The 27,841-nt window shown below is 34.3% G+C and overlaps 1 long non-coding RNA gene across 1 annotated transcript in view; it reads left to right on the top strand.

The window, feature by feature from the left end:
* The window catches only part of LOC123637105, a 152,285-nt gene extending 124,666 nt beyond the window's left edge, over positions 1-27,619 (top strand). Inside the window, exons 2-3 of the long non-coding RNA XR_006734747.1 lie at positions 8,660-8,710; positions 27,485-27,619. This is a non-coding gene — a long non-coding RNA (uncharacterized LOC123637105). The remainder of the gene's footprint in view (positions 1-8,659; positions 8,711-27,484) is intronic.
* Positions 27,620-27,841: the final 222 nt, after the last annotated feature.

Below are 27,841 nucleotides of genomic sequence, written 5' to 3'. Positions count from 1 at the left end.
TTTTATATCAATCTTGATAAAGATTTATTATCCCTGTTGCTCTCTTATTATGATTAAAGGAGCAGCTTTCAGATTCATTAATGTTTTTTAATTACTTTTTTTCTTCTTATAATCTTAATGATTTCTGCTTTTACATTTATGGCTTCCTTTATTCTGACTGGATTGAATTTAATTTGTCCTTTTTTCCTTGTTTTTCTAAGGTGGAATTTTAGATTTTTTAATTTCTAACTTTTCTTTTTGCCTTATATAAGCATGTAATATAATAAATTTTTCTCTGAATTCTATTTTCTGTTTCAAAATTATGATGTTTTTATTAAATTCAAAATATTGTTAACTTTCCTTATGACTCTGTGTGTGAAGAGGCAGACAGACACACACAGAGAGACATAGAGAAAAGAGAAAGACTTTGAGTACTTGAAACATGCATCACCAGACTTAGGAACTACTTCAGGTGCTATGGCATCTGCTTCACATTCATCATGCATTTAATTTTCACAGCAAATCTATGATGTAGATACAATTAATACCCATGTTACATAAGTGAGAAAAGTTAGGCTATATAGTAATTTGCCCAATGTCTCATAACTGGTGACTGGTAAACAGGATCATTGAATGTAAATCTGAATCCAAAACCCATTCTTTCAACCACTACAGAATGGAGCCCATTTTCCTCTTTAAAATTCAAATTCAATATTTTCACTACCTTATGTCTATTTGTGTATCTTTACTCAGTACTCCTATCCTATCATTGGTAGATCCTTTCAAAAAGAAAATTTAAATATTGTCTCAACTCAAGAAAAAGAAATCCTTCTATTACATTTTAATTCTCTGTATAACTTCAAGAAATCATCATAATAATATTTTTATTTTCTAAATTAACTTGTATGTCATTATTTAAACCACTATTTCTATTTCTTGTTATTATTGAACTAACTTCTGGTAGAAATCCTCAAGTTGTTTTCTAACTAACTGATTGTGTTTCAGATGTATTCATTTTTATTTTGAATTTTTTTAAGAAAGAAAGAGGTGAGCTCTTATATATGCTTTAGAATATTAATTAAGTCCTCACTTAAAGTCATTGATAGGATTTTGGAGACTGCAAATTTAAGTGAAACAATACATCCTCGAATAACGTTGATTTGTTATAACTTTGATGAAAAAAATGGTTGACTTCTTTGTAGTCATTTTGCTTAAAGAACCTATTGATAACACTACATGACAATTTCCTGGTAAATTGGGAGCAGATATTATTTTAGCAATAGGCTAATGTAAAGAAGATCATGAGAAAAGAAGTTTAGATAGAAAATAATAATTTCCATTGAAAAATCAAAAGATGGCCACAGTGAGCACATGGCAATATGAAAGGGTGTTAAGTGAACCAGATTGGCTGCAATGGGAGGGCATTTACTTGAATCTAGTGCCCTGGATTTGATCTTAAATTTTAAAATCTGGTGTTTGAAAAATTGTTGTCAGGTTATCTTTCCTCAATATTTTCTATTCCTCTTAATTGTTCTGTAATATTTTCTTCCTTGCTGAAACATACTCTTATTTCATCAATATATCCTCCTCCTCTAAATCATGGAGAAAATTCTCTCCTATATTCTGCAATGAGTTTGTCTCACTCTGATAATCTTGTTCTAACTTCAGCAGTTTTCTTAAAGCTCGATTTATAATCAACTGTCCTCATAAAATGAGCAAAAGACAATAAATATTTGCACATCATTTTTTTATCCTTAAAATATTTTTCTACTGCTTTTCAAAGGAGAAAAGTAATTCTGAATCTTTTGGTAAAGAATGTGGAGTGAATAAAAGATAACCTTTTACTAGTCATAAAGACATGACCACATACAGTGTTTTGAATTCTAATACCAGTTGAATTCTCTTTTTCTTATCAAAAAAACCTATGTGTGTACCAATCTCTTTAAGGTGAAAGTAGACTCTGCCCCTGTTCTTCTGAGGCAATTTAAGACAGGAGATTAGATATGTGCTCTATGGAAAGCAGAAATATCTTGATATAGTAAAAATATCAACTATGTTTTTTAAAATTTTTTCTTTATTTTTTTTATTTCAGTATATTATGGGGGTACAAATGTTTTGGTCATTTATATTGCCTTTGCCCCACCCGAGTCAGAGCTTCAAGTGTGTCCATCCCCTATACGGTGCGCACTGCACCCACTAGTTGTGAAAATATCCATCCCATCCTTCCCTCTCCCGCCTCCCTTACACCCAATGAATGTTATTACTGTATGTGCACATAAGTGTTCATCAATTAATACCAATTTGATGGTGAGTACATGTGGTGCTTGTTTTTCCATTTTTGTATTACTTCACTTTGTAGAATGGGCTCTAGCTCTACCCAGGATAATATAAGAGGTGCTAGGTCACCATTGACTTTTGCAGCTGAATAGAACTCCATGGTATATGTATACCACATTCTATTAATCCACTCATGTATTGATGGGCCCTTGGGTTATTTCCACATCTTTGCAATTGTGAATTGTGTTGCTATAAACATTTGAGTGCAGATGTCTTCTTTATAGAATGTCTTTTGTTCCCTGGGGTAGATGCCCAGTATTGGGATTGCTGGATCAAATAGTAGTTCTACGTGTAGCTCTTTGAGGTATCTCCATATTACTTTCCACAGAGGTTGGACTAGTTTGCAGTCTTACCAGCAATGTATGAGTGTTCCTATCTCTCCACATCCAGGCCAACATTTATTATTTGGGGACTTTTTGATAAAGACCATTGTCACTGGAGTTAAGTAATATCTCATTGTGGTTTTGATTTGCATTTCCCTGATGATTAGAGATGTTGAGCCTTTTTTCGTATGTTTATTGGCCATTATTCTGTCTTCTTTTGAAAAGTTTCTGTTCGTGTCCTTTGCCCACTTTTTAATGGAGTTGTTTGATTTTTTCTTGCTAATTTTCCTGAGTTCTGTATAGATTCTATTTATCAGCTCTTTATCGTATGTGTAGCTTGCAAATATTTTCTCCCATTCTGTACGTTGTCTGTTTGCTCTCGTGATAGTTTCCTTGGCTGTGCAGAAGCTTTTTAATTTGATCAGGTCCCCTTTATTTATTTTTGTTGTTGCTGTGATTTTCTTTGAGGTCTTCTTCATAAATTCTTTGCCTAGGCCAGTGTCTGTAAGAGTTTTTCCAACATTTCCTTCTAGAATTCTTATAGCTTCATGCCTTTGTTTTAAGTCTGTTAGTCACTGTCAGTTGATTTTTGTGAGAGGTGACAGATGCAGATCCTGTTTCAATCTTCTACATGTGGCTATCCAATTTTCCCAGCACCATTTATTAATTAAGGATTCTTTTCCCCAGAGTATGTTTTTGTATTTTTTTTTATCAAACATTAGATGGCTACATGAGTATAGTTTTATATCTGTGTTCTTAGTTCTGTTCCATTGGTCTATGTCTCCGTTCTTATGGCAGTATCATGCTGTTTTAGTTACTATAGCCTCACCTATCTTATTTGTATTTCTTCAGCTTTCCCAAAACTCACCAGGATCTCTTCTTTAAGAAATGAGAGAATACCTTATTGAAGAGAGTTTTTACTTTTCTGAAATTAGGATATTTTGCCCTGTGTTCTTACCCAACTAAATTCTATGTTCTTTATAGAATATATTTATGGACATTTTTGTTGTGTTAGTATTCTCATTCCTCACTCCTATCTCATCTTGGAAACAGAAGTTATTTTAAAATAAATTTGATCATTACTGAAACATTTTTATTAATATTCTTGCAATGTGACTTTTTTGTTTTAGAAATTATTAATATAACTTTGTTTCAGATATATCTGTTAAGATTACTGATTTTTTTCTTTATTCTTATATCAAACGAGATGCTATAGCCCTATACATTAGAAATGGAAATCCATAAATTAAAACATTATTAATATGAAATAGTATTTAGTAATAGTCATCATCATAACCATTTTGCATTTGAAACTTCTATCTTTGCCATTCCTTATAATAGCCTTTCACAGCATTTTATATCTACTTCATATAGATTATATAGGTATAAATTACTTATCATGCATATTTTCCTATAGTCAGTGTTTATAGAGTATAGTATTAAGCCCTCCTTAAACCGGAGATAATTTTGATGCATTGACCATAAAAGGAATAAGCCTTTTTATAGTTTAACTGTGTTTTATATTTGTTCCATATCATGGTATTTCATCTTGAAATCTCCATTCATATTGAGTGAAGTATGGGATATGAGCTAAATCTGCAAGAATTCCCAGCAGGATCCTTTGTCTGTGCACAGTTTTCCTTTGTTCCTTGAAGCCGCTGACTCATATTTTCATATCTTTCTCCTCCTCTTCCTCCTTTGCTTCTTTGTCCTGGACTTTATATGCTATTTACAATGGGAAACTTTTAAAAAGTTATTATTTTAGACTTAGAAACAAATCAGCCTCATTTTATTTGATATGACTAGATTTGTCCTTGGGTTTTCCAACGCTATTAATTTTCCAGTAGAGAAAAGAGATTCAGAATAGATCTTCATTTGTCTGATGACTCACCCTGACCTCTCAAGTTAATGGTTGTAATAGAGCTTTATCATGATCATGATCATCTGTACTTTGACTTCCTACCATGAGGAAACACCATGTCACAATTGGAGGCTGGGGTCATTTTAACATCTTCTTCCATTTGGCCTCATTGATTCTGAAACTTCGTAAAGTGGATCTGTACATGGACTCAGGCTTTAAGTTTTTAAACACGGTCAGAGAGTTTATCCATTTTAATATTTTCCTTTGTCTCTGTCATTCAGAGTTTGGGAAGAGAGGATTTAAATGCTTGCCTTCAAGTTGTCATTTTTCCTAGAAGTATAATTTCTCTTGTTTAGATGTTTTATCATCAAATAAAAACATCTACTATTGGTCTGTGCCACGTTAATACAGTGACAGTCCCAGGAGCTATTGAGGTTTATGGGACTATTTTATCTTACTGTAAATTGTCTCAGAGCACTGTGCTTTTCTTTGCTTCCAGCATGTTACTTCTCAGTAATCACTGTGTCTCCAGATAACTGTCAATCTCCTGCTTCTATTTTCTTGATTCTAATATGCTGAGGGATTAGAGAACAGACATTAAATTTGTCTTTTTTAAAATAAGTTTCACAAAGACTTTCAGATTAAAGAATATTTTATTTAACACAAACTTTCTATGTTTATTTCTTGTGATTTAAAATGTTATATATTCTTTTCAGGCTGTTATCACATGAGGTTTTGACCAAGAACTAAGTCCTTATTTGGGGACGTTCTTAAGAACTCCTATAGGTGTACCCTGTAGTCCTTAATTAAAGTGCAGAGTGAGCAACCAACAAGGCTTCTGTAAGAAGTACTAAAAAAAAAGCAGCAGAAATACTAAGAAAGTTAACACTAATGTGTCTAACATGAATGTTCAAACCATATGTAATCAGTGAAGGATCTTTTATACATAAACAATCTCATTGGATTTAACTAAACAATCTTATATTTCTTTATTATGTACTGTGAGCATGCCACATTATGCTAGATAATGGGGACACGAAGATAAATAAAATATATTTGTGTTTTATGAACAGCTCAACCTCTAGTGGACAACTAGCAATTAGATGCAGTGCAATAGGGAAGGATCTGTAAATGGCTTATGGGAACACAGATGAGGAAGCAATTAAATCATGAGGATGACAGGGTAACATTTGTTTTTGAACCTGGATGTCTAGAATTTCAATGGGTTGATGAGAAAAGAAGAGATTCAGAGGGGCAATTCAGAGCTGATGGAAGGCAGAGAATTATGAGCTATGTGGAGAAAAGAGCTGTATAAAAGACTGGACACATGGATTGGGACTGGTAGTGTCTTTTCAAGTGTTTTTTAAAGAAATATAAATCTGTGTTTTAGAATGAGAACTGAAAAGATAGTGACGGTGAATTATGTTAGTTAAGTAATATGGAAAAGAAGTTTATACCTTTATAGATGGGAAAAAGTAGTTCATTTTTTCATACACGTATCAAAAATTTCCAGATTGTTTTATAGTTATTGTATTGTTATGCAAAAGAGTGCTATTTGAGCAAGGCAGGCTCAACATCATTCTTGGGTATATCCAAGAATTATCCTCAGAGTTAAATTCTTTAAATCTGACTTATTAGCACATTTCATACAGGTTCATCCCTAAGCACCAGACTCACAGCACCAGGACAGATACTAGAAGGTCTACATGTTAATGTACAGTGTGAATGGTCGGTCTCTGCCTTGAAACTAAACATGTTTGAAGTTCTGCTTTAGCCTTCTCCAAGTCCTATCCCTTTAAAAACTTCAACTGTTTTTAATATGTGAAGGGATTCCAATATGTATTTTACCATGTATCTCTCTATCATATTTTACATCTGTAATTTCAACTGAAAACCTAACCTGAATTTTCCATAGGTATTTTTAATTTTTTTTTGATTTCAGCTTATTATGGGGGTACAGATGTTTAGGTTACGTGTATTACCTTTGCCTCACCTGAGTCAGAGTTTCAGGTATTTAAACTGAATGAATCTAACACTTAATTCATCACCTTCTCCAAATCTGCTCCTCCTCATTTGTTCCTTATTGCTAATGTACACTGTTCTCTAAAATAGAAATAGTAATGTATAACTCCAGGATTGCTGGTAAAATATTTGCCTCTGTGTTTGCTTTGTTTTCTTGAAATAAATATTTGTTTTCCCTCCCATTTTCCACTGGTGTAGATCTTTTTATCCTTTAAGGACCTTATGTAAAACTGGTTTTAATGCACTGATAAGTTAACTAATAAAACACATATGACATGAATATTTTCCATTTTCACAGAATATGACAGATTAATGATCCATTAGTGCAAACTACATTCAGAAAACTAAATGGCTACCATTAAAAGTTCAAGTATTTAATATACTGCTTTCCATATTTTCCTTACTTAAAGTAGCATTTACTCAGGAATCTCTTTTGATTATTGGCTGTGACCAGACTCATTTATAAGGTATTTTTCGAAAGATGGGGTAACACAATGTAAAAACTAAGAGAATTATTAATAATATGCCTAATTAGGAATACCTATAGAAAATACCATGGTGAATGATGTTATTTGAAGATGAATTATGATATCATTTTGACATTTAATATATTAGAAGATGGTGGCTTCTAGTTATAAGACAAATATGTATGCATTTTAGAAAATCTTAAAAATACAGAAAAATTTTAAAATATTAAATTAAAATATAACATCTAATTCAAATTGCCCAGAAATACTTACTATTTTGTTGTATGTCCTTTCATAACCATTACCAAAAACAATTATACTTAAATGATATGCATGCTTTATTGATTTCTATAGCTACTACAACAAATCACTATAAAATTTAGTGGCTTAGCATAGCATAAATTTATTATCTTATTCTTTAGGAGATCAGAAGTGAAATGGGCCTCACTGGGCTAAAATGTAAGTGTTAGGAGGGCTGCATTACATTCTAGAGGCTCTACAGGAGAATCTGTTTAATTGCTTTTTCCAGCTTCTAGAGAATGCTCACATTTCTTGGCTTTTGGGTCCCTTTAATCTCTAAAGTCAGCAACAGTTGCTCTCAATGCCATCTCTTGGGTTCTGACATTTCTGCTTTCCTCTTCTCATTTAAGCATCCCTGTGATTACATTGGACCCACCCAAATAATCCAGAATACTGTTCATATTTTAAGCTCAGCTGATTAGTGACCTTAATGTCAACTGCAATCTGAACTCCCTCTTGTTGTATAATGTAGCACATAAACAGATTTCAAGGATTAGGACATGGGCATTTTAGGGGCACCCATTATACTACCTATCACACATTTTAAATAATTTTTGATGGACATATTCAAATTGGCCTCAAGAAATTTTATAGTACTCATGGGAATGCAATAATAAGAATTTTGACATTTTGGTCTATATTAGTTCTTAACTCTTTCTTTTTAATAACAGAGTTACTGAGATATAATTCATGTATCATGAAGTTCACCTTTTAAAGTATGCAGTTCAGTTTTCTTTTTTGTTTCAGTATTTCATTTTTGTTTTCTTTATTTCTTTTTTGTTTTAGTATTGCATAATGTTGTGCAACCACCACCTCTTTTTGGTTCCATAACATTTCCATTACCCCCAAAATAAACTTCATATCCCTTAGCAATCATTCTCTACTTTTTCCCTAACCCCAGACTCTGGCAATTATTAATCTACTGTCTGTTTCTATAAATTTTTCTTTTATGGACATTTCATATTAATGGAATTATAAAATATGTGTGACCTTTTGTGCCTACCTTCTTTTATTAAGCATAATGTTTTCAAGGCCCATTCATGTTGTAACAAGTATAAGTACTTCATTCTTTCTATCACCTAATAATATTCCATTATATGACCATACCTGTGGAAGAAGGTCAAAACTTGAGGAAATAGTATATGAATGATATTTCTTGTTTTTGTTTTTGTTTTCTCATGGCTTTGCCCAAGGACAAGCCCAGAACTGGCATAGCTAACATTGGTTAAAATGTTGTAGGATAAAAAGGCTTTTCTATTCAATATAACAAAGATGTCAGTGGAGCTCAAACTTATGTAGGCATTTAATGAAATCCTAATTAATCCGCTGCCGATTTGTCAAAGTGAGAAAACTTCTTGTAACATTTACAGGAATATGCAAATGGCCAAGAAGAACCAAAACACCCTTGAAACAAAATCAAGGTAAGAAATCTTGACTTTCTAGTTCTGATTACGTGATATTTACCGGATTTATTCCCCTGCTTAAAACAACTAAGTTACAAACAAGATATATGAAATGATGTTTTTCAAGACATAAGACAACAAAGATTAGCAATCTCTAAGATATTCGAAATAAATGAGATAACCCATGCAGTTGCCTCAGCTTACTAACTGGAGAGAATTTCCAGACTCTGGTGTGGGAGGGAAGATCTAGGCTTAGCCCCGCAACAATATTGATTCTGCCGACCCGTGAGCATGGCGTGATTTTCACCTGTTTATGTCTTCTGCTATTTCCTTCCTCAGTGTTTCATAGTTCTTCCCTGTAGAGGTCATTTACAGAACACACTCGCTCTCTTCTGCATTGTATATATTTTGATAAGTTTTTTTATTTTTCCTAAGTGTTGTTTTCTAAGCAGTCTGTGATTAGAAGTAGTCTGGCTTATATCAACTTAAGTGTTTAGATGGATGGTTGTATTTAACTTCCAATTTTTTTACTGTAATTTTTGTGAATTTTATTTAGAATCCATTATCATTGCTAGTTAGTTTTACTGTTGTCACAGAATATGACATACATCAAATTTTAAAAATTTAATGCAGTTTAATTTGTTCTTTGATTATGAAACAATTTTGAAAAATTTTAAACCAATTAAAAACAAAATGTATTTTTGGCAAGGTAAAATTGAATGTAGTAACACCTAGCACGTAAAAAATACTTAAATATTTCCTACTGTACTAAGATGCCATTTAAATGTTCAGGCTTTTATTTATTGTAATCAATTTTAAAGATTACAAGTATACATCACTCATAAGTTGTATGTTATGTCTATTTTACTACAACAAAAATACAGATGAAAAGATGTTTTATGGACACACCTATAATATGAAAGAACTGTATTAGCTTTAAAATTTTGTGTGTATATGTTAAAGTCACCCACCATAATTTTTTTCTGTTAAATGTTTATTACATATAATTTTAATTTTTTCTGTTATCTGGTATATTGTATCATGTTCATGGTTATTATATCTTTATTCATTCACTATTCAATTAATATGTATTGACTATATACTACGAATCAGGACACTGGTAGGTCCTGGAGATAAAGAGTTAGCCAAGACAGGGAATGTTTCTGCCCTTAATCAAATTGCCAACTAGTCAGGAATATAGAAACATACACACAAACGAACATACGTACACTCAAATGAGTGTGTGTTCATATGCCTGTTTATATATATGTATATCTGTGTGTATTTGTATATGTATGGGTTGTTTATGTATGTCAGCATGTATTTGTTTAAATACATACATAGATGTTTATATTATAGATATATTTATTTATGAAATATCAGGTAGTACTTACTATAGAATTACCTGGAAAAACATAAGGCAATTAAGGAACTAGAGTGTAACAGACTTGAAGGCTCTTTAGATGAGGGGAAGACTTCTCTGAATAGATGACATTTAAGTGGGGTCCTGCATAGAGAGAAGTCATTAATCCTGAGAAAATCCAGAGCTTGAGCATTCCAGACAAAGGAAGCCATATGTACAAAAGCCTTGAGGTAAGAATGAGCTTATGGTGTAGGAAGAATCGCAAGAAGGTCAGTGTAAGTATAACAATCATTAAACTATCAGGAAACAGCCAGAGAGTAGTATTATCAGATTTATGGTTTTAAAAATCCTTATGGTAATAACCAAGGCAAGGAGAATCATTTGAAAGATACTGGATTTGTCTGGGCGGGTGATGATATGTGCTTGGATTACATGATAGCAGTGGGCATGAGGAAGAGTGGGTAGATCTTGGATATATGTTCAAGATAAACCTGACAGCTCTTATAAATTAATTGCACATTTGATCTAAAAGCAATAATGGGACTAAGGATTGTAGTCTGAGCTACTGAAGCAAAAGTGATGCCATTTTTTGAGGTGGCAAACAACAGAAGAGAAATACACATATGGGCTGAGTCAAGATTTCTGGTTTACTTATTTCTGCATGTTAAGATTGAGATACACAGTATATGTGCCAAAGTGGTGACAGCAAATAGGCAGTTACATACATGACTCTGCAGGTGAAGGGGGACGTTAGGGTTGTGATATAAATTTGGGAATCCATAGGGTTTAGATGAGATTGAAGGGCATAGGAACTGATGAGATTACCAAAGCAGAGAGTATAGATGAAGAAAAGAGGAATAAAGAAAAGGGCTGAGCAGTGACTGAATAGAAGGCAGCAAAGAAAATGTAGAAAGAGAAGTCAGTGAGACAAAAAGAAAAAAATCCAGGAAAATACTATTCACATTCAGAATTACTCAACGAGGGAGGAAATTTGCCAATTATTGTGGAGGATTTCAGAAAATTGAAAACTGAGAATTGGGCATTATATTTGGCAAGATAAAGGTTTTATAAGCTTAACATGAACTGTTTTAGTGGAGTAGTGGGAAGGAAAGTCTGTATGGAGAGTTAAAGACATAGTTAAGACATACTGGGAAGTGAAGAAATAGAGAGAGAGACAAACCTTCCAAGAATATAAATGGGGGGAGGAGAAATTGGAAGGTGGAAGTTCCAGTTCTGGTATCATGATGTAGCAAGACTTTTATGAGACGCTAGCACACATCTCTTGAGGCATAGTTACTACCTCAAAAAGCTGAACAGTTCCCCAGGGATCCTGCCCCCACAGCCATATGAATGGACAAATGCATAATGTGCCCTGGCCTGGAGTTGCCAGGAGTCAGAGTCATTGAGCTAGAAGGGTACAGAAGTGCCTAGGTGCCATGTGGGTGCAGCAGGGAGCCAGCATGGAATCTGGGGTTGCAAGATGGGGATAGGGATGGGAGCCAGATCAGAAGGAGCCAGCATGGACCCACAGGCCCCAGGAAGGGTGGCGTTGCCCTGAGTGGCACTGCTGTGGATATACAAGCCTTGGGATGACAATGTTATGGGGAATCTGAGCCTGGAACTTGTACACCAAGCCAATATCACTGAGGAAGAGAAATAACATGAGACTGAGGGATTTTGACAGAAATAAAAGCTAACCCTTTCTGGAGGAATGATTTCCAAAGCTGGCATCACTGATCTCTCACAGATAAATTCACAGAATGCTAGATATAGGAGAAGGCAAGTTACTAGGATGGAAAGAAAAGAAGAAACATTACTTTTCAATATGCCGAGAATGAGGTGATAATAGGGTATGGCTATGAAGGAGTTAGAACATTACACTCACACAGACACACAACACACACACACACACACACACACACACACACACACACACTTCCAAGGAAAACAGTCAGATTGAGGAAAGGAGAGAAGAAAGGAGAGGATTGGGAGATGAGGAAGAGGAAGGGAAAGGAGAGAGGGTGAGGGAAGAAAAGATGTGGAAGAGAGGTGAGGAGGAGAGAAGGGGAGGGAGGAGAGAGAAGATCACTAGCACTTAAGACATAGAAAGTCTTTAAGAGTGGATCACTGATGTTCACCATGGGAACGACCAACTTTGAGAGGTTTGCTTTATGTGTACTGCTGCTTTTAACCTCCAGTTTAGTAGAGATCAATGTCTACGTATTACTATAGACAAGTCTACAGACTTTGACTGATTCCTTTGTTTTCCGATTTGCTGATAAATGTGAATAAATATTTGTCTGTGTTTTACTTTTGAAATAAATTAAGATCCATTATTAAGTAGATTGATTCTAGGCTCTGGTCCCATGTTGGTTTATTTCAAATTTTTAATTACCCATTAAGTCATTTAGGTGATTGTTTTTGCCAAAGGGTGATGATGTAATTAATGATTTAAGTGGGCTTCATAAATCATATTCAGGAAGTCAATTCCAAATTCTCTAAAACTGCAAATCAAATTCTCACTTCCTTTTATTCTGTCCTATGTGATGTTGAAATATAGTTAGTGTTCCCTTAGAAGTGGATGAGGATGTTTTACTTTTTATTTAAAGCTGCTAAGTGATTCAAGGAGTCACAGAGTTATTATATGGAGAATGTTTGTAGAATTGATTGAAGTCTTATCAATGTTAGGATGATTTCTGGAATATTTCATGATGTATTTCTTTAGGAAAATTATACCATTATTTGTCCAACTTTGCAGGCAATTGACTGTAATAATTACTTTATTCTGTTACTTTCTGCATGTTATTCCTATGATAGATTAATATTTTGAGCAGTTTTATGGAAATCAAAGAGATGAAACATATCCAAAGAGTTTAGTACTCTATACTTATTTTTATAGGTGTTTATAATCATAGGAATATCTCTGATGTATACAAAAGGCTCATAGCCAACATTCAAACATTATTGATTGACACATGGAGAGAGAGTTAAATAAGCTTTGCAATATCTCACAATATTTCTCTTCTATTCCTCATAAAAGCATTAAGTCCCAGTTTTTAAAGTGGTGGCATATCAGGCCTCAATTCTGTACTTAAATAGTGGATATGACAGTTTTTTCTTTAAAAGAGGTTTGGAGATATCTTTTGTTGACCTGTTAGTATTTTCTTTAGTTTGATCCTTTTCACAATAAGAATGTTTCAGAAAGATATGGTTTTTTTTTTTTTCATTTTTAGTAAGAAGACATTTAATTCCAAAGAAGAATAAAATAAAAACTAAGTGTTTACAGATAAGAGGGATATCCAATGATAGAAAATAGAATTAGATGCATAAGTTGTTACAAGATGATAAAAAAGAGGAAAATCCAGGTAATAGTTTTACCTGATCATAGAAAAGAGAAGTGCAGTTTAGTCAACGTTTTAGTGATTTGGAGCAATAGAATAATCATACTATTATATTATATAGAATATATATCTATATATATTATATAGAATATCCATAATCATACCTGTTAATTCTTTACTGAGCACTTACTATGTGTATTGAGCACTTACAGTCACTGTTCTTTTATTTTTTTTTTAATTTCAGCTCATCCTGGGGGTACATAAGTTCAGGTCATATACATTGTCCATGTCCCGCCCATCCCCCCGAGTCAGAGTCCCAAGTGCATCTGTTCTCATTCTCCAGACAGTGGACCTGGCACTCATCATGTAGTCATACCTCCATCCCCCCCCCCACCTCCCCGGGTCTGCACCTTCAAGCATGACCATTCCCCAAAGGGTGTGCAACACACTCGTCATGTAGGCATACACCCATTCCCTCCCTCCACCCCCCATCCCAGTCTGATATCCAATTGGTATCCTTCCCTGATGTACATTTAGGTGATCAGGGAAACCAGTTTTCTGGTGAGTACATGTGATGCTTGTTTTTCCATTCTTTGGATACTTCACTTAATATAATGGGTTCCAGCTCTCTCCAGGAGAACCAAAGAGATGTCGTATCATCATTATTTCTTATAGCTGAGTAGTACTCCACGGTATACATATACCACAGTTTACTAATCCATTCGTGGATTGATGGGCACTTGGGTTGTTTCCACATCTTTGCAATTGTGAATTGTGCTGCTATAAACATTTGGGTACAGATGTCTTTGTTAAAGAATGACTTTTGTTCTTCTGGGTATATGCCCAATAATGGGATTGCTGGATCAAATGGTAGGTCTACTTGAATCTGTTTAAGGTATCTCCATATTGCTTTCCATAGGGGTTGCACTAGTTTGCATTCCCACCAGCAGTGTATGAGTGTTCCTGTCTCTCCACATCCACGCCAACATGTGTTGTTTTGGGACTTTTTGATAAAGGCCACTCTCACCGGAGTTAAGTGGTATCTCATTGTGGTTTTGATTTGTGTTTCCCTGATGATTAGGGATGTTGAGCAATTTTTGATATGTTTTTTGGCCATTCTTATGTCTTCTTTTGAAAAATTTCTATTCGTCATTTGCCCATTTTTTGATAGGATTGTTTGATTTTTTCTTGCTGATTTTCCTGAGTTCTAAATAGATTCTTGTTATCAGTCTTTTATCTGATGTGTAGTATGCGAAAATTTTTTCCCATTCTGTAGGCTGTCTGTTTATTTTCATGACTGTTTCTTTGGCTGTGCAGAAGCTTTTTAATTTAATCAGGTCCCATTCGTTTATTTTTGTTGTTGCTGCAATTGCCTTAGGGGTTTTCTTCATAAATCCTTTGCCTAGACCAATGTCTGTAAGAGTCTTTCCTACATTTTCTTCTAGAATTCTAATCATTTCCCATTTAAGGTTTAAATCTGTTATCCACCGTGATTTGATTTTTGTGAGAGGTGAAATCTGTGGGTCCTGTTTCAGTCTTCTACATGTGGCTATCCAGTTTTCCCAGCACCATTTATTGAATAGGGACTCTTGTCCCCAGAGTATGTTTTTGTCTATTTTGTCAAAGATTAAATGGTTATATGAGGATGGTTTTATATTTGGTTTTTTTGTTCTGTTCCACTGGTCTGTGTCCCTGCCCTTGTGCCAATACCAAGCAGTTTTAAGAACCACAGCTTTGTAGTATAGTTTGAAGTCTGGTAAATCAATACCTCCCATTTTGTTTTTATTGCTTAAGATTGCTTTTGCTATACAGGGTCTTCTCTGATTCCATACAAAGTGTATAATTATTTTTTCTAAATCTGTGAAAAATGATGTTGGTAATTTAATAGGAATTGCATTGAATCTATAGATTACTTTGGGTAGTATAGACATTTTAACAATGTTAATTCTTCCAATCCATGAGCATGGTATGGATTTCCACTTACTTACGTGTTCTGCAATTTCCTTCCTTAGTGTTTCATAGTTCTCTTTATAGAGGTCCTTTACCTCTTTAGTTAAGTATATTCCTAGATATTTTATTTTCTTTGTTGCTATTTTGAAAGGTATTGAGTCCTTAATTTGTTTCTCCGATTGAATGGTATTGGCATATATGAATGCCTCTGATTTGTGTGTATTGATTTTGTAACCTGAGACATTACTGAATTCGTTAATTAATTCCAGGAGTCTCTTGGTTGAGTCCTTGGGGTTTTCCAGATACAACATCATGTGATCAGCGAAGAGTGAGAGTTTGATCTCTTCTGTCCCTATTTGGACACCTTTGATTCTGCTCTCTTGTCTGATAGCTCTCGCAAGGACTTCCAATACTATGTTGAAAAGTAATGGGGACAGTGGGCAGCCTTGTCTGGTTCCAGTTCTGAGTGGGAATGCTTTCAATTTTTCCCCGTTCAGTATGATGTTGGCTGTGGGTTTGTCATATATGGCTTGTATCATTTTTAGGTAGGTCCCATTTATGCCTATGTTGTTAAGTGTTTTTATCATAAAAGGGTGTTGAATTTTGTCAAATGCTTTTTCTACATCTATTGAGAGGATCATATGGTCTTTATTTTTGCTTCTATTTATGTTGTTAATTACATTTATAGATTTCCGTATGTTGAACCACCCCTGCATCTCTGGGATGAAGCCTACTTGGTCGTGATGAATTATTTTTTTAATCAGCACTTGGATACGATTTGCTAGGATTTTTATTGAGAATTTTTGCATCTACGTTCATGAGAGAAATTGGTCTGTAGTTTTCTTTTTCTGTTGCATCCTTTCCTGGTTTTGGTATCAATGTTATATTGGCTTGGTAGAATGTGTTGGGGAGAATTCCATCCTTCTCAATATTGAAGAATATAGTTTATGTAGGATGGGCACCAGTTCCTCTTTGTGTGTATGGTAAAATTCAGGTGTGAACCCATCTGGACCAGGGCTTTTCTTTTTGGGAAGGTATTTTATTGCTGTTTCAATTTCAGTTCTTGATATTGGTCTATTCAGGAATTCTATTTCTTCCTGACTGAGCTTGGGAAGGCTGTGTGTTTCTAAAAATTTGTCCATTTCCTCCTCATTTTCCAATTTGTGTGCATAAAGATTTTTGTAATATTCATAGATAATGTCATGGATCTCTGTGGCTTCGGTTGTGATTTCTCCTTTCATGTTCCTGATGGAAGTTATTAAAGATTTTTCTTTTCTGCTCTTGGTTAGTCTAGCCAGTGGTGTGTCTATTTTATTTATCTTTTCAAAGAACCAACTTTTTGTTTTATTAATTTCCCTTATGTAGTTAGTTAATTTAAGCCAGGGATTTCCAGTCAACACTATCAACAATTTGGGCCAGATAATTCTTTGTTGTAAGAGATTATTCTGTGCCTTGTAGGAAGTTTAGCAGTAACCTTAGTCTCCACCCAGGAGGTGCCAGTAGAGATCCCTCCCGGCTGCATGTAACAACCCAAAAATATCTGCAGACATTAACAAGGGATTCCTGGAGAACAAAATGTGGCCTCTGCTTGAGATCTGCTGAGTTAAGCCTTAAAACAACTTTATGAAATTTGTATTATTATTATTTTTTCCACATAACTTTTAACAAGATGGAGATAAAGATAGTTTAAGTAACTTTTTCAAAATCACTCACTCGGTAATCAGACACCTAAAATTTAAAACAAGGACTTGAATGTCACAGTCCATGTTCTTAAGTACTAAGTGTACCTGTACTTCCTCTTATACTCTTTTCCAAGAGAAACAAGGGTTTATACAACTGATAAACGAAATTAGGAAAATAAGCCTTTTATCAAGTACCAACTTTTGATATTTCCTATGCATGTCACACTTATTCTTAGAAGGGATAAATTAGAGTGGTTAGTGGCTGAGAAAGATTTGAGGAGCTATCGCTTGCGTTGACATGGACGGGGATGCTGGGCTGAGATCTGATAGGTGATATGTACATAGAAAATCAACCCTTTCACACTGTAATTTTAAACATACATGGATAATTACCTAGATATTTATGGGTTGTACACGTTTTCTGTTTTCCTGGGTTTTGTATAAATGAAAAACAAAACAAAAATAGCAATAACAAAACATTCAAAAAGTCTCCATGTCAAAAGAGGTGGCACTGTTATATTTGCTTACTTCACAAATTACATTGTCCAGCTTTCCCATGATTTATTTTAAGCCTGGGGCTCTGAAGATAATATATATGGTGGTATAAGTTGAATTTGTTGATTTTATAACAGTTCTTTTTTGATATGCTGGTTTTGAAAGCTGTTCATACACTAATGCTGACCATAATTCTTTCAACCAGAGTAGTTATGAGCCCCTGGAGTGTTCTAAATGACCTGAAGAACTAGCTTTTAGTTCCTAACTGATATGCATGGAAAACATTAGAGGCATTTGGAGGGGATAGTTTCACATCTCATACAAAATATTCTGGGAAATCAATTAATGAGGAGCTACAATATCAATCCACTTTAAGATGGGATGTAGCCAATTCTTGAGTAATTTGTGTTCTAAACATAAAAGATTTCCTGAATTCACTTTCAATTTTAGGAAGCTCTTTCACTTATATTAGTGCTTTCAGATTTCTGTCTGTGCTGAGTATAGAATGAGATCAGCATCTAACTTTACTTCTCTGAACCTGGTACCTTTGGCAATTGTATTTGCAGTTATGAGAGGTGTAGAGATTACACACAACAGGCTGGGTGCGGTGGCTCATGCCTGTGATCCTAAGCATTCTGGGAGGCTGAGGCGGGAGGATCACTGGAGGTCAGGAATTCAAGACCAGCCTGAGCAAGATCAAGACCCCATCTCTACTAAAAATAAAAAATAAAAAAATAGAAATCTGCGAGACAACTAAAAATAGAAAACATTAGGCAAGAGTGGCGGTGCATGCCTGTAGTCCCAGCTACTCGGGAGGCTGAGGCAGGAGGATCACTTGAGCCCAGGAGTTTGACATTGCTGTGAGCTAGGCTGATGCCACAGCACTGTAGTCCAGGCAACAGTGCAAGACTCTGTCTCAAAAAAAAAAAAAAAGAAAAAAAAAAAAAGAATAACAAAATGAGATTACACACAATTGAAGCTAAATGTCAATCTACATGTTCAAATAGCAAACAAACTACCTCAATTCATTTTCTTTTTTGTAATCTGGCAGCCAAGAGATCTAGGTCCTAATCTCAGTTCTATAACTAATTTACCTGGACCATCCTGAGAATACAATTTAACTTCTCTGAAATGCAATGTCCTCATCTGTACTATAGGAGTTTGATTGTTGGATTAAAATCTCTAAAATATAATATTTTATAGTTAATAAATTTCTTCAATGTGAAGTCTTGCTTTAGCATGGTTTAATATTATTTCTGATTTTTTTTTTAAGGCAGGACTGTATTTGAAGGAAGAGACAATCCCAAAAAAGGTATATTTGAAAGTCCTGGTGAACAAAATACTAAGTCATCAGTCTTTAACAATGTTTCAAAGACCAGGTGTGGTGACACATGCCTGTAATCCCAAAACTTTTGGGGGGGAGGATTGCTTGAGGCCAGAAGTTCAAGACCATCCCACGCAACATAGTGAGACACTATCTCTACAAAAAATAATAAGAAAAAAAATTAGCCAGTTGTGGTGGAGTGTGCCTGTAGTCCCAGCTACTCAAGGGACTGAGGCAGGAGAATCACTTGAGCCCAGGAATTTGTGGTTACAGTGGGCTATGTTTAGGCCACTGCACTCCAGCCTGGGTGACAGAGCAAGGCCCTGTTTCTGAAAAACAAAACAAAACCAACCAAAAAGTCTGAAATTTTAATTTTATTTCTTCAGTTTTTTGTAATTGTTGCTTCAAGGACATTGTGTTTTTATAGGCTTTTTCTTAGACTCTGTAGTTGAGATATGGATCTTACTGTTAAATTACTATTAATATATTAATTAGAAAGCTGGACTTTGAAAAAATAAGGAAATTTCTAAGAATATATCAAACTTCACTATAAATAGACTTGCTTAAAACCCTAGCCCAATGTTAACCTGGAAATGAGGTTTCTCCACTGGATAAAAATAAGCATATAATTGAACCAGCACCTGATTTTGATATGACATCTCTCATTATTTTCTAAGTTAATTTCACATTGAAACTTAGAATTTCTGACTTCAAGAAGCAATGTTTACCCTAAGGTTAAAGCAGAAAAATTGATTGATAAAGAAACTGAAGAATCTGTTGCAACATATCTAGTCTTAGAATGAGAATGATGAATCCAGAAACTAAAGTCATTCTCAATTCAAGAAGAGATATTAGGACATGTTTCCTGCCCACCAAACCTTCAGCAAAGACCAGAAGATACATTACACCAGAGGAATCCTTCTGGCTACCCACATTAAACAAGTCCTTTCATTTTAATGCAACACAGTAGTCCCCCCTTATCCATGGAGGATACATTTCAAGACTCCCAGTGGATGCCTGAAGATATGGTACCAAAGCCTATATATATATACTATGTTTTTTTCCTATGCATACATGCATACTTATGATAAAGTTTAATTTGTAAACCAGATACAGTAAGAGATTAACAATAATAACTAACAATGAAATAGATCAATTATAACAATATGCCACCATCACTACTCTTGCTCTTTGGAGATATTATTAAGTAAAATAAGGGTTCCTTGAACAAAAGCGCTGCAACAATGTGGCAGTCAATCTGAGAACCAAGACAACTACTAAGTGACTAACATCTGGGTATTGTAGGCAGCTTGGGGACAAAGATGCTGAACAAAGGGATGATTCATATTCCGGGTGGTAGGAGAGAGCAAAAGGGTTTGCAATTTCATCCTGCTACTCAGAATGATGCACAATTCAAAACCTAGGAATGATTTCTTTCTGGAATTTTCCATCTAATATTTTTGGAATGGGGTTTAGCACAGGTAATTAAAATTGTGGAAAGTGAAACTGTGCATTAGGAGGACTACTGTATTTTAAGACAGAGCTCTCATGACCCAATCACCTTTTAAAAAGACCACACTTCTCAATACTGCCACATTGAGGATTAAGTTTCAACATGAGTTTTTGAGGGGACAAATATGAAAACCACAGCATACACCTTCCAGTAATTTCTAGAATGAGGAAGAGAGCATTTTCCTCAGGTTAGAGTTCAATTTATTAGAGCAGAATAGAATAAAATCAGCATGTTATGATGAATGCTTCAAAGAGAGAGATTATAAAGGGCAGGGAGAGTAGAAAGAGGGCCTCCCACTAGAAACAGAGCTCTTAGATTTCATAAGCATGTCAAAGAGTAGGGGTTTGAATAGGAAGCCCTGGGAAATAACTGTGAGAAATTTGGAGAAGAGATATACAAATAATAAGCTGTCTCACTGTAGTTTTTGTAAGTGAATAATGACAAGGTTGGATGGAGACTTTTTAGTTCACAATTTTTTTCTTGTTTATACCTCTCAGAATCTTATAGCTGTGGTACAGAGTGATTCTTTGGCCTTTGTCATTAACCATTTTGCTCAGTTGTTTGCTTGTTTCTTAGTTTTCTTTTTGTATTGTTGTTGTTTATTTTTTGTACTTACATGATTTACTTCCCTAATCTCAAAATTAAAATATTTCCATAATAAATGTTTCAGATGAGCCTCTATTAAGTTTGGCTTATAGAAATGACCCATTTTCTTTAGATAAAGAATAGTTCCACAATTTATTAATTTAAATATTGTGTCTTCTTGCCTGCTCTTTTCTCTCTCAAATACAATGTCTGTATATTGAATTCCTTGGCTGTTTATTCCACTTCTATTTTGTGCTACATATTCATCTTTATTTTCTGAATTTAATTTTTTTTCCAGTAAACAATTGAGATATTCATTATCTCAACTTTTATTTGAAATGCTGTGTTTGTGTGTTCATATCAAAGAAACCTTTCCTGATTTCAGATTTGTCACATTTTGTGGCAAACTTCATTGAGAAACAGCCTTTAGAATATAGAGATGACTTAAATGTTCTGCTTCTCCTTATAAACTCCTTTCATAGCAAGGGATCTTCCTCTGATATCTTAGCTTGATTCCCTTCTTTTGAACTAATGAATACTTCCATTATTATAGTAGTTTTTCTTTTTCTATCAGAATTGACTGTAACCAGAGGATATTCTATTTAAGATTAGAAAGTAACCAAAAGACTTTTTCATATACAAATGGTCTCAGCAAATATCTTGTCCATGTAGTCTACTTGAAAAACTTTATTAGTGTATACTGGATATGAGAATAACAGTTAATAAAAAATTAAGAAAAAGAAAGTTGAAACACAAAGATATTTCTTTATGTTAAATTGTTTGTTAACCTAAAGATATGTGTAAGAAAAGGAGATAAGGTTAAGCAATGATAAAGTATGAGTTTCCTGAACACAGTTTGAAGAGGACACAGTAAATTATAGTCCTGTGCTTGCTAATTTCCTATTTGTTCTTACCTAAGTGCTCATTTTATTGTTTCAATATACATACTGAAAAATTGAGACAAGAGTGATTTTGCCATACCTTATTTATTATCTACAAGTTAGAAGTCACTGAAACAATTAGAAATTCTTAAAAAATAAAGTTATTTTAGTATTAAAATGCTCAAAGCCGTCTTCTGACTTTATAGGTGTTTCTGACAATTTTTTAGAGGATGCAGTTTATTATATGTATAAAAAGATTGTGAATTGAGAGGGCTTTGTGAATTGAGATATGTCATTCCCATAGCAGAGGTCCCCATTTTAAGAAGACTATTGATTGCTCACAGGAGAGAGCAACGAAAATGATGAAGGTGTACTGCAATATATCCAGCTACCCTGGAGAAAGTAAGGCAGGAGAATAATAGAGTAGCTGTCATCAAACATTTGAAAGGAATAATAAATTTATTCCACTGTGCTCCAAATGGCAGAAATAAAATTAAAGGTTGAAATTACAGTGAGAATATTTTGTTCAATAAAAGGAAGACATTTGCAACAGTTAGAATCCTTTGTTGCTGAAGTCCTTGAAGCAGAGACTGGATTGAATACGATAAGGTTTTATGCAGCTGGGTGGGAGGTTTCTTTCAGGATCTTTAAAGGGCCTTTCCTCTCTGAGCTTCTGTGATATTCCACTAAATATCACGTTTAATTTCACCAGAGTTTTAAGGTTAGAGAGCATTTGTTCTATTCCATTCAAATAAACCTTTATAATTAAAGGACTGTTTGAATTGCGAAATCTGCAAAGTTGAATTTCATTGCATTTAATTTAGTAAAATTAAAATGCCTAGTGACATCCTGGTTAGAACATTAGCCATATTTAGACTGGTAATTAATGTCTAATTGGACACTAGTACTCAATTTAGTAGTAATGAAATAATGGCTAAAAATACCAACTGGTATTTAAAAAGATATGTGATATATATCCTGAGGCAATTTTCTTAAATGCCAATTATAATTTGACATTTAGAGGCTGAGAGATCTGATTGCTGATGAAAGTCATACTGTGATGCTATTTCACATGGCTATACATTCTGATTTGGGGATAGAAAAATATCTTACATAATTAATAGGAATTTTTTAAATAAATATTTTACTTCTGGGAAAATATCTTGTTAAATATACACATATAACATGAAAACTGAGAGAAAGAAATGACTTTTTGACAATTCTGAGCACATTTGGAACACCTTTCTGTCATATACGCAGGAAAAGCATCAGGAAGCAAAATATTTTATGGAATTTCATGTTTTATTCATGCAAAGAATTTGAGTTGGAATTAGCTTCCCAGCACTAATTATAAATTAATTATATATTGTCAGTTAAACATTGACTTATATACTTTAATTGACAATTGAGAAAAAAATTATTGTGTTATAATATATGATGAAATTCAGCCAGAATGTGTTTTTTAAAAAAACTCACTGTAACGTCTTTCAGAATTGAGCTGAGGGATAGTGCATTAATCAGGGTTCTCCAGAGAAACATATGTACGTACATATGTATATATGTATATTTATACACTAATTCCTAATAATAGAGAAAGAGCACTATTTTTTTTTCTTTTCTATTTTTTGTTTCTGTAGAAAGCCCATGACTAGAGAGAGTGATTTATTATTAGGAATTGGCTCATGCAATTATGGAAGCTGACAAGCCCTAAGATCTGCAGGAAGAGTTACTAAGCTAGAAACGTAAGAGAGATGGTGGTATAGTTCCAGTCTGCATTCAAAGGCCTGAGAATGAGGAAAGCCAATGGTGCAGTTCCAGTCCAAAGACTGGCCAACTTGCTGCCCGGGGAGAGCTAATATATATTATATTATATAAATATTATTATTGACCTATCAATGAGGATATAAGATCATAGAGTATTATATTAGGCAAAGATTTTGTAGAACTATTTATACAAATTGTTTAGTACATAGTTTCAAAAATAATAATTTGAGAAAAGAAAGCTCATTTCCCAAAAAGCAGACACTGTACTTCAAGGTTAGCATGACTCTGTAGATCGGTTTGGTCTCAGTGGGTTTATCAGGTAATGACAGAGAAAAATGATTTTTAATATTCAATATCGAGATAAAAAATAATGCTGTTACAATGTCATTTATTGTTTCAATATATGCTACTTATTTTTGCTGTTGTTTCACATGTGTTTGTTCTCAGTATTCAAAGTTTATGTTCTTTACAGGGCTTTGTGTGGCTTATACCAATATCTATGCCAACACATAATAGAAGCTCAATTAATATTGGCCATTTGTTAAGGCTGTGGAAACATATCTATGACATATTTTTATGCAAGTGAGTGGATTTTTTTAAAAAAGAATTCCAAACAGATATGCACAGTCAATAAATCAACAAATCAACAGACAATAAGCATAAATGTCTCTGGAAGACATTTCTTGTTCCCTAAAGTGGAATGGATCTAAAATAAAATCATGGTGTTATACCAGAAGGATACTATTTAACACATCGCAATAAGGTTAGGTGCTAAAACACAATAACAGAGTCAAGTCAGAATCAAGCATGGAGAATATGGGCAGGAAAAACTCCACAGTAAATATGAGAGTGAATTTAGGATAAACATTAATCAAAATTGTTAGTGAAATCAAAATGAAGGCTAGAGAATGTAGAATGGATTGTAGGATATTCTGTCAGGAAAAGCATATTAGTCCCCTTCAGTTAATTAATTCTGGAGTCGATGACATGAGGCTCCTTTTAAAGAGTGTATTGCAAGCTCTATTTCTGTGCATCCCACAGAAGGAGAAGCTATTGGATCCCTGCCAGGAATTATTATCCTCAAGATAAAAAAAAAAAATAGCAAAAGCCCCGCTTTTCTCCTGGAGTAACTATATCCTCCTGATTTCTATCTTCCTTTTCATTATGTCAGATAAGAATACTGTCTTATGCCACCAGTAAATAAGAAGGATGTGCATAGGCTTCTCATGGGCCTCTGAGCTGATGAGACAGGAAAAGACAGTGCCTACTTGTGAAGTAGAATGGGGCTTTGATAGCTCTCCAGTAAATTTGATTATGGTTACATGATTAATGGAATTGTTAAGGCTCAGAAGTTGATTTGGGGTTTTTTGCTTGAACTGATTCTTTCCTCAACTACATTTAGAGGCTGCAAAATGTGCAATGCAGCAAAGTTGAAGTCCAGAGACTTACACTCTACACCTTGATATTCTACTGTCTCCAATTTCAATCCCCTCAATTTCTGTTTCCTTATTTATGAAGTACAATAATACCTGTAGTACCTATGCGGCAAAACTTACATGCTAATGCTTTCTTGGGAGGTACAATCCCAGAAAAGTAAAAGTGAGGGGGAAAGGGATGTGAAGCAGCCAGCAGGGAAACTAAATATAATATGATTCATTATTGAGTTAGCCACAACTTGTCAAGAAAACATGGCCATTTGCTAGATCAGGTGAGTCATCTTTTAACAGGTGATAGACTACCCCTCAATCATTGGATCAGTTTGTCTAGGAAAACAAGGGAAATGCATTTGGACTAAGGAGGCAGTCTCAAGGAAGAATGGGCAGAGTAAAAAGTGCCATACTCTGATCTTTGTTTGCTGGGAAGACTGGGATTCATGTTTACCTTCCCTTCTTTCCCTCCTCCCTTCTTCCTTCCCTTACTTTCTTCATTTTTCCATCTCTTTATGAATTATCTTTCATACTTTCTGAACATAAATCAGTAGGCTGATAAACTCCATCTTAAATTCAAAGTTGTATCCAAGTGATGCCATCTAGCCAGAATGGAGAGACTATTATATTTCTGATGGTAAAATGATGAAAAGTAAATTGTTCATTTTTCTTTTAATGATTTTCATTTCTTTTTTACTCTATTAGATAAAAAGCTAGTTATAAATATTTCCAAAGGAGCATCATACCATAGGGTAAAGTAACAAGAGGACATTTGAAGCATTTTGAGCATGGGGGCTGAAAAACACTCCAAGAATAGGATTCAAAGCTGGAAATAAATTAGACTGAATTTTTCAAATGTTTTAAACTGCAGTCATGGGAGTGAAAGTTTTTACTTTCCTAAGTAGGGATCAAAAGATTAGGTAAAAAAATATTATTTCCTGGGAAGTAGAAATATTGGTGTGGATCCACTCATATTTGGTGAATCAGTATATACATAGTCTATTTGTTTAAGATATTTGTGCTTTTTTATATAAATAAAGTTTTGGGAAAATGAAAAGTTGAAAAATTTTGATAGTGTTAACATAAGTGAGTCAAATATGCTTGAATATATGATATATCTGTTAAAAATGGTCTTATAGTGTTGTAATCAATGTATTTAATATGCTAATGAGAACTTTTTTTCTTAGTGCTTTGCTATAACTTAAAGTATCTAAAAAAATCAAACAACCCCATTAAAAAGTGGGCAAGGTGCATGAATAGGAACTTTCCAAAAGAAGATAGACTTATGCCCAACAAACATATGAAAAAGAAGCTCAACATCTCTAATCATCAGGAAAATGCAAATCAAAACTTCAATGAGATATCACTTAACTCCAATGAGAAAAGATTTTATGAAAAAGTCCCAAAACAACAAATGTTGGCGTGGATGCAGAGAGATGGGAACACTCATACACTGCTGGTGGGACTGCAAACTAATACACCCTCTATGGAAAGTAGTATGGAGATACCTGAAAGAGCTAAAAGTAGAACTATCAGTTGATCTAACAGTGCCACTACTGGATATCTACTCATAGGAAAAAAAAGACATTCTGTAAAAAGGATATCTACACTCAAATGTTTATAGCAGGACAATTCACAATTGAAAAAATGTGGAAAAAACCCAAGTGCCCATAAATACATGAGTGGATCAATACAATGTGGTATATGTATACCATGGAGTACTACTCAGCCATTAAAAAAATGGTGAACTACCTATTGTATTACCCTGGATGGAGTAGGAGCCCATTGTTCCAAGTGAAGTACCACAAGAGTAGAAAAACAAGCACCACATGTACTCAACATTAAATTGTTACTAATTGATCAACATTAAAATGCACATATGGGAAGTAAAATTAATAGGGTGTCAGACAGGTGAGAGGGGGAGGAGGGGGGAGGAGGGGATGTGTTGTACTGTCTGGGGGATGGGCACACTTATAACTTAGACTGAGGCAGTGCAAAATAATTTATGTAACCAAATCATTTGTACCCCTGTAGTACTCTGAAATAAAAAATAAATAGAAATTAAAAAAAATAAAGTTTCTGACTAATCTGAAGATTTCTTGGTTATTGTTTTGTTCTTCCATTCCAACTATGGAGGATGATGATTCTGTGTGCTACAGCACCAAAGAAAAGAGCTATGGACATTATTTTAATACATATTTTATAAATTGAATGTTATGTTACAGTACCAATTTCAAAATTCAAGTTTACCTATATGTTTCCCCATTTTATTTATTTTTTAAAAAATAGAAAATTCTCTCACAATACCAGGAAGAGATATGTCATGGGTTGAATTGTGTCCCATCTAACAAACATATGTCGTAACCTCTAGTACCGTAGAATGTGACCATATTTGGAAATAAGGCATTCAGAGTGGGTCCCAATCCAATATGACTGGTGTTTTTTTTTTTTTTTTTTTATTTTAAAGGTAAATTTGGACACACAAACACATAGAGAAGGATGATGTGACTGCATGGGAGAATATCAAGGAGTCCCTGAGGCTACCAGAGGTAAGAGAGAGGTATGGAACAGATTCTCCCTCACATACCTCAGAGGAAACCAATGCTGCTGACATCTTTTTTTTTTTTTTTTTTTTTTAATTTCAGCTCTTCATGGGGGTACAAAAGCTCAGGTTATATACATTGTCCGTGTCCTGCCCATCCCTCTGAGTCAGAGCCTCAAGCGTGTCCATTCTCCAGACAGTGCGCCTGGCACTCACCATGTAGTCATACCTCCATCCCCTCCCCCCACCCCCCACCTCCCTGAGTCAGCACCTTCAAGCATC

Source organism: Lemur catta, chromosome 4 (genome assembly GCF_020740605.2).
Source record: "Lemur catta isolate mLemCat1 chromosome 4, mLemCat1.pri, whole genome shotgun sequence".
NCBI classification, from domain to species: Eukaryota; Metazoa; Chordata; class Mammalia; order Primates; family Lemuridae; genus Lemur; species Lemur catta.
Note: the sequence above shows the minus strand (reverse complement) of the source record. Positions and strands in the feature narration are given on the sequence as shown.